The sequence below is a fragment of the Anneissia japonica genome, unplaced genomic scaffold, assembly GCF_011630105.1.
Source record: "Anneissia japonica isolate Jap-2015-1 unplaced genomic scaffold, ASM1163010v1 scaffold2392_len1475705_cov187, whole genome shotgun sequence".
Taxonomy (NCBI): Eukaryota; Metazoa; Echinodermata; class Crinoidea; order Comatulida; family Comatulidae; genus Anneissia; species Anneissia japonica.
Genome location: NW_022751777.1, coordinates 1,439,249 through 1,447,461, shown reverse-complemented (window position 1 = coordinate 1,447,461; position 8,213 = coordinate 1,439,249).

Genomic DNA, 8,213 nt, shown 5'->3' with positions numbered 1-8,213 from the left:
AACCAGAAAAGGAAGCAGGGGACAAACTGACCAATCAACATGCTCCATTTACGCATGAATGGTTGCACACACAAAATACCTAATCTGATTACCAGTGATAAGAGAATAGCAGCTGGCTAATACAAATGTATATTCCTTAATTACTCAAAACAATGAAAACCTCAGTTGTTTCTATTTGTCATGGTGGGCAGAATATATAGCATTAACATTACAGAACGGTTGTATCAGAAGGCCGCAGTAAATTACATTAATTTTTTGCACATGGCCCTCCGACTGCATTGTAGTATTACCGTATTAGGCCTATATTATATAGAAGACAAAATACTGAAAAACAACAAATAACGAATATTTATTATTAAAGAAGAATCTTTTCAAGAATGGAAAATAACAGGTCTATTCCAAAATACCTCAACGTGGATCCTTTTCATGAACGTAGAAAATCGTAGCCATAATACCATAGACTCCAGGGGCGGATTTAGGGGTTGGGGGCGTCTGGGCCCGGGTCCACTTTTGGAAAGTCAAAAAAAAAGGAAAAGAAAAAAGCTTAGAGTTAATTATTGGGAGTCTAGAAAACAAAAATTTCGCGGGATGGTGTTATCCTGATCTGCCCCACTTTCGCGCCCCCCCCCCCTTCGGACATCTCTTGATCCGCACCTGAACTCAAAGTGCCAGCAGTGAATGAAAGCATTTTGACATTTCTTTAACGTTCAATTTTTTGATACAGTAGTATACCCACGGCCAAAATCTATGAATACACCCTTAATTGTTCATAGATACTTATATTTAGGTCAATTATTGAGCTTGTGCACTGGTAATTAACTACAAATAAATGTAGACGACAAGAATGAGTAAAAATGCAGAACCAGTTTTGGAGATTCTTTCACGTACTCGCAGAAAGATACAGTCTATTACACAATAGGTATGGCTGGAAAGAAACAATAGCGTATAATCTAAATCAAGATAGCAGTTAACACTGTTAAATAATATATAAATCATCAAAGAAAGGTAAATAAAGTGTTCGAATAATGGACATGATACATCGTGTAACATAGCTCTCAACGGATGTGGTCCTATAAATAAATACATATAATAAATAAATACATATATATATATATAAATATAGATAAAAAAATAAATAAATGTATATATATATATATATATATATATATGTATATATATATATAGGTTATCTGAAATGTTAGTGTAATTTTTTCAATAAATAACACCCGCAACAAAGAGCGAAGCTCATCATTACCTTTAACCCATATCGACTCCGTGTGAGAAATTGTATAATTTAGCAATGTATAATTAAAAGAAAAATGAATATATACTCCAGCTCCTCCGCTCCTACCAGCATCTCTGCATATAATATAGTCAAAAGTGTAAGATCCTAAATTAAATAAATTGGGGCTTTTTACATCCCAAATTTCAGTTAAACCAATAATCTTGAATTTGATAAGAATGTCACAAACCTGCGTAAAAATATAAAAAATTTTATTGATTGATCTAATATTTACATTTAAGACTGATAATGAGGTTGATATCAAGTCAGAAAACTTTTTTTAAATTTTAATTGATCAAATACTCATTTTCAGAATCTTCAAATTCCATCAACTATTATAATGATATGACGCAAAAGAAAAAAACAGAAACCCTTCAACACATTGGAGCTGGGATATGCATGTGACTTCATACATAAGAAAAAAAAAATATATGGTTAAGATAATTCAAAATGTAGGTGAAATAGAACAAAAATGGTCCGATATGGGTATATTGAACATCCAAAAAAATAGTTTTCCAGTTTAAATTTATGCATAGAATCGTTTTCACCAAGGTAAAATTGTTTAAGATTGGTCTGGTAAAGTCTGAACTATGCTCTTTCTGTAATAAGGAAAAAGATCATCTCTTACACATGTTTGTTGAGTGTAGAATCAGTCTTCCTTTGTGGGAAACTACTAAAGATTTTATCTTTAATGAATCTAATACAGTAATTAATTTTGACACAAAACGTATCTGCTTTGGAGAGCCTGATTTACCACCAATTGTTAATTCTTTCATATTGTTCACTAAATATTATATCTATAGCTGTAAATTACAAAATATAATTCCTTATTTCAAGGATCTAAAACTCAGACTAGAAAAATACAAAGATGTACTCAGACTCTTGAATTGAATCTCCCTACTGTATTGTAAACTCAATTACATGCTTATTATTATTTCTTCTGTTTTGTTATTGTTGTTGTTGGTATTATTGTTGTTATTATTATCAATGACAACAATGAAGATAACAATAATAATAATTGGTTTTTCTTGTACAATTGTATTGTATTATATTGTTATGTCTATTTTTAATTAAGGTTTTTTTTATTGTTATTTTTTCTGTTCAATGTTATGAATGTATTATGCATGAAAGAAATAAATTTAAAAAAAAAAGAAAAAATGATAATCCAAAATAACAAAAAATATAATTAATATTAAACACAACATAAGAGCAAAAGTATAACATGCCTATGCTGAAGAGCACAGATCGATTAGGATTATATAACTCATTAAGAAAGAGTGCGATGGGGCAAAAGTATAAATAGCCTTTTATCCTGTACGATGGGCATGCTCTAATGTGTCCGGTGCCGACAGCCCGAGATCGTCTTCAAAGATACCTTTGAATTTTCTCTTTTAAGTTCTCTACTAATTCCTCTTCTACACCTCCAAATCTCAAATAAAATCTGCGAGAGTATCGCTCGAGTTTAAGAATTTCATTCTGTATGTTCTTTATTATCATGGTCGTCGATGTTGATTGCGATATCGTCCATTTTCTTATATATATATAATATAAATATATATATATATATATATATATATATATATATATGTGTGTGTGTGTGTGTGTGTGTGTGTGTGTGTGTGTGTGTGTGTGTGTGTGTGTGTGTGTGTGTGTGTGTGTGTGTGTGTGTGTGTGTGTGTGTGTGTGTGTGTGTGTGTGTTGTGTGTGTGTAAGATTACACATCCGTCTCCTAATTTTTTTTATACATTTTTATATTGTATTGTGTATATCAATTTATATTACAGTGCATTTATAGTGCGGTATTTAGCCCTGCTCTATAATTCAAACATTTATGCATGCAAATGATTTCTTGATTTATACGCTGGGGATTAGTAATTTCACTAGCCGTATTAGTGAGTGCTATACCCCGAATCATGTTAGGCCCTCCTTTAAACTAAAATCTATTTTCGCATACAAGTTTTGACTGCGATATACGATTAGTGATATTTATAATGGTTATTAAGACGGTTTAAGGCTAATTCTATTACTGTATTCAATTCAGCAACTATATTTACGCTAATGTATTAATTGCTTGCATCATATTTTACCTCTCCGTCTTGTTTCACTGCTACACAAAGCTTTCTTCCGGAAGTTTCTTTAGTATTAGTTTTGACTGTAGCATAAATGTCTACAACACTTTCTTCTGTTCTAATGGCTTTGTAGGGCCTTGATTGACTTGTAGCTCCTGCTTCCAAAGACCTTGCGGTTTTTATTACCTTGCGATCTTTTTTTGGTATCGGCACCGAATAAAGCTGGTTTAGTTGGCTGGCTCCTTTACTATCCTTCATATAGACGGCATTAAGTGGATATATGTCATCTGTTGATTTAGGGATATAATTGATGTTATTTTCTTGGACTGTTGAATATAATTCATCGGTACCTTCTATTATTTCTTTGTTGAGTGTATTATATTGCGGATCTGATAGCACTTCTCTCAGGTCTAACTTAGTTGGCTCACTACACTCATTGACAGGTTTTCTCATAGATCCACTTCTGTCTGTTTTTCTGTCAGAATCACTTGGTGAAAACATTCCAATATTTTTAGTTTCATTAATTTCATCATACAATGGATCTCTCAAAACTTCACTCCACCCTTCTGCTGTGCTTGTGTCACCCTGTTCTGCCTCTGGTGTAAACGATCTACTTCTCAAGTTGATGACCTCTGGAAGAGATGGCAATGTATCGCTACTTCTTGCATGTCTTGCAGTGGTCAAGCTATGTATATTGCTTTGAACACTATTAACTACTGATAAGTGTGACGAGTGGGTTTCAATCATACCAGTATTGATCGACGCAGAGGAAGCTAGCACTCGTAGTGGTAAAGTGTGTACGATGTTATTGTCGGTACGAATTATGGCGTGGATAGTCCCCAACGGAAGTTGCTGATCGTGATATCTTGTTGCGCGTATATCATTGATGCATTTTATTGATACAAAGAGAAAAACCATTAGGCCTATACCTACAATTGCTGATAACATTGCGACTATAATCACATGACCTGCATTCATAGAATTAAGAGGTATGTGTGGTCGTATGTTTATTTCTTGTACAGACGTTGGTAATTTTTCGGTAGTAAATTGGTAGGTAAGCACGATTGACGCTGAACCTTCAGAGTCGTTACTCATTGCTGTGCAAGTGACAAGTGATCCACTGGTATCAGCCGAGACATTTAAAATAGTTGTTTTTGCATTATTCATTGCAACTGTTTCATTTAGCACTGCGTTTTCAGAGGCCCACTGGAATTGCACTCCATAATTCGGTGTGATATGAGAATAGTTAAACGCACTACCTTCTGATGTATCCATTCTGGGCTGAATATAAATGTTCTCTTTGCCAAAGACACACTCTAGCTTAACTAGGCGACCATTCTGTATGAAAGTTTTCGTAATGTCAACATTTAAGCGCTTTTTAATGCTCCTTTTTATGTTACAAGTAAATGGGCCTCCTTTTTCTTGCTCAATGGTCATGAAATCCATCAAACAGTAAACTTCAACTGTACCTACATTTTCATCTGCAATAAAACGCAGATGTGTTGTAGTTGTTTCTTTTTCGGTTGTGTTATAAACAATTTTACTCTGATGAAAATTATGCATTGACTCTTTCCAGTATAACTGAATTCTGTGATAAGAGAATGCCTGGCACGATAATGTAACGTTTTCTCCGCTGATGTAATATGGTTTATCTGAATAGCAGTGGGGCTCACTTGGGCTAGGCTGTACATACAGTTGAATAACATCAGATTCATCTGTCCTCGAGCGATACGAATATTGAAAAGTGTATGAACCACTGTAAATACGAGTCAGGTTCTTGAAATATAACGAATACTTGTATACATTGTCCGGTTGAAGTGTTAATGAAGTGTTTACTTTCACTTCCGGACTATCTCCCCCATCTTTTACCAAAGTTATTTCTGGCACTTGTCCATCAGTAATATTTTCTGTGAATGATAAAAGGCAGTCTATTTTCACATGGTCACCAACGACTGTGTATATTTCGGCTTGAGTGCATTCTATTCCGTTTGCATGTGCCAATATTATCACATACGAGGCTATAACCAATAGAGTGCAAATACAGCTACGTAGGAGCATTGGCCTATACATGTTTTAGAATGACGTATCTGAACAAGTGTAGTTACTAAAGTTAAAAGTTACAGTGTGACTTATTTATATGTCTTATATATATATAGTAAAATGGATCGTGTAAAATTATATTCAGTTTCGGTTACCAATTATTATCAAATGTGTATTTTCGAATGTTTCAATGTAGGTTTGTAATGTGTAGACAGTCACCAACCACGATATATGTAAAAGAGAATTGATGATCGATCCATTTTAAGAAATGAGAATTTACATCAAACAATTCAAAATCACACGTATATACTATATATAATATAATTAATAATAGACTTAAATTAAAATTTTTAGAAGTAGCTCAAATTTTAAAAAGAAAATCAAAAGTATAGAAAATAAAAAATTGAAAACCATTTTCTTTTTACATTTTTTAAACATTTTTATATTTTTACACTCTTTTAAACACTATAATTTCTAGTTAAAAAAAACTCATTCTGTTACCTTATCAATTTCACAAAGAATATTGTACACAAGAAATTTATGAATCATTCAACACATTACAACATTGTATGAAAAAACTTTGTAAAAGTACTGTATAAAATTACATGATGTGATGTGTTTTGAAAATAAAGAATATTAACATTTATGATCATTTCCATGGAAAACTGATTACTTTTTAGTAATGTTCCTTTATACGGCATACACTTTACAAGTTCAACCTATCAGGCGCTTTTCGCACTCTTATTGACCTTCTCAACCCAATATGTTCTAAAACAACCATTGGTTTTCCCTTAACAACATCTCTCGTACTATTTTCTATACATAAATTATCTCTCTCATTCTTCAATATTTCATCAACTCTCTTATTAACATATTCCATATCTACATCCTCTTCTGTACTGTCCAAGCTTACATTCACACGTCTATCATTAATCTGATCTACTTGCCTTTTCCAAATCATTTTATTTCCCACATCAATTCAGTAGTTAAGAGGACCTTCCTTTTAGACAATGACCCCCGGAATCCATATTTTACCCTGTCCCATGTAATTTCTATCATAAACTAAGGCTTTTACTTCTACCCTAGTAGCCAGACCAGGTTTTGTATGCACTTTGAGGTCCAGAGAATCTGACTTCAGAAATTGGTTTAGGGTGGTCCAAGAATCATTTTTAGCTTCATAACACATTTTCAAAATGTGGCGAAAGGTCAAATGGTCGTCATATCTCCGCAACCACTGGTGGTAGCGAGTTAATTTTGGTGCATATTCGTTCATGTTTCTATTTACTCTAATGGAACATGTTGCAAGAAAATTACTGGGAATGACGTTTCTAACCTTTAACACGTTTCAAGGTCATAGCAATAGGATCATTATAGCTCCGCAACCTTAAGTTCGAAACATTAACGTTTCTATTTGGTCTAATAGAAAGGTTTGCTAGAAAATGTCCGGAAATGCTGCTTTTGACCTTTGACATGTTTCAAATGTCATAGTTATTGAGTCCTTGTTATCTCCACAACCACTGGTGGTAGAGAGTTAATTTTAATGCCAATTTGTTTAGAATACTCATGTTTCTATTTGCTCTAATAGACTAAAATATAACCGGAAACGCCGTTCTGACCCTTGACATGTTTCAGTGCATAATAGAAGAATGGTTATTAAACAGAGCTTCACAAGTTGTTAGACGAGATGGAGCCATAATATTTTTAGTTTTTTACATAATATATTGTATGACATCTAAAATATGTGTAGTTTATTTTAAACGTAAATACAGAAAAGCCAACTCGATGGAATCAGTGAAACATTAGGAACAGCACGTATCTTAAAATCCAAATGTTAATTGCTCAATCTGTTGATATATTTCAGTTATGAATTCAAATGTCTTTTTGCACACGAACCTAAAAAAGATCAAGCAAACCGTCCACTAATAACACATTTGTGCACGGTTTTGGTTGGATAATCGACGTCACAATTGACTTATATTAGTTATTAATAGTAGATATCAGTGGTTTGGCCTCGCTTACACGTTTCAGCAAAATGCAGGACTGTCGACGCGATCACAAGGAACAGATTTTTTTAATGTACATGCGTTTAATTTATATAAATATTATAAACGGCATTATTATACACAATGAATTCGTTTGTCAATTTGGTACCGTATTTAGCAGTCGTTTTCGATGCGGTTTTATGATTGAAAGTTCATAGTTTTACCACTACGACGCACGCCTTCTGAAAGATAGGGCAGACACCCGCCCAATCGTCAGTGATATTGAATAAAATGACATTCGTAAAACAAATGATTATTGAAACCCCAAGAAAGTCACTTCAAATTTAATATATAAAAGAAAAATTTAGGGAATTCTTTGAATCAATGAACCCTAATACACTTAAGAAAATGAACAGTTATTAGGAATATTTCAGACCTATCTAGACCTATTTCAAAGACGCAAGGAACGAATTTAGATGTAGGCAGAAGTATGCTAAGGCTAGCCTAGAACTAGGTCAATTCGTCGGCCTAGATGAAATCTGTACCGACCAAAAATGTGATTACTTCCAATACCTGAAAACATTTTTCTTTCTTTGACGAATGTCTCAAAATACTACGGTATAGTAAACTCATGACAAGTCACCACAGGCCCGTAGGTAGAATTTTCGATGAGGAGGTGCGTTTTGCGAGCGAAGCGGACCTTAAGATGAGGGACCGCCTAGGGAAGCTCCGACAAATTAGCATTTTGAAGACCTTAAATGGATTTCTGAAACCCATAATTCGTAATATTCTATTTAAATTTTCATTCATTTGGGTAATGTTTAGGACCTACAGCAGTGG